Source organism: Etheostoma cragini, chromosome 22, assembly GCF_013103735.1.
Source record: "Etheostoma cragini isolate CJK2018 chromosome 22, CSU_Ecrag_1.0, whole genome shotgun sequence".
Lineage (NCBI taxonomy): Eukaryota > Metazoa > Chordata > Actinopteri > Perciformes > Percidae > Etheostoma > Etheostoma cragini.
In genome coordinates, this window is record NC_048428.1 from 21,923,194 (window position 1) to 21,924,258 (window position 1,065).

Below are 1,065 nucleotides of genomic sequence, written 5' to 3' on the forward strand. Positions count from 1 at the left end.
TCCTCACTTCTTGTATCCGAGGAAAAGCTTGATGACGGTGTCGGGTTTGAACTCCACCTCGTCCACGTTGGCGTTCTCGTCCTCCATCACCTGTCGGACACACACACATCAGTGAGGCAGCTGATGTGAGTGATCTGAATAGAAAGGTCTTTGAAACACACACACACACACACACCGGCCTGTGTGAGGAAAGCTACACATGCATTAATGAGAATAAAAGAAGAGTTTTTAATCCATAAACAGGAAGCTGCTGTTTGGTGCCCCCTGGTGTCCGACATGAGAACAACATACAATCAGGACAAGAGGGTCATTACATGGAATAAGTAACACTGCTGGCTTCATCTTTCTGTGGAAGTGATGCTTTTTAAATTTGCATGATTCTTTAAGACAGCAGAGACTTATATTAATGAGAAGGAAAGAGAGAGAGAGAGAGAGAGAGAGAGAGAGAGAGAGAGAGACTCAGGCTGCGACACTGAAGATTATACAATTTATTTGCCTTTGAAGCCTCCATTAATGACAATCCCAATTGTATTGTTGATTGAAATTTAATCTGAACATGTAAAACACAAAAAAAAGGTACACACAGAAAACTTGAACACGTGTCCGGAAAAAAGGGGGAAATAACAGCAAAGCAACAGACCAGAAACAGCTTGTTTTACTCACCAGTAGCTTAGACTTTAACAAAATCTGCAGAACCTGAACCAGAATGTCCTGGAAATAAAAGAAAAGGTCAGTTAGTGGAGAAATTAAATCTCCAGTAGAGCCCGACCGATTTTTAAGTCTGATACCGATACGAATATATGGTTATTTAAAAAATATGATAAGCCGATATGTATTTACAAAAGAAATAAATCCAGAAACGCCCTAAAAAACCAACAGATTTTCCTAACATTAGTTATTTGTAGTTATTTATGAGTTCTCACTAAAATAATATAATTTTTTACAGAAATAGAACATCAAAATATATTAAAGTTCTGGTTAAAAAAAACAGACTATGTAACACCATCACTAACAGGGACGTTGTAGAGCGTCCTCTGGTGGACAGACTATGCAACGCCATCACTA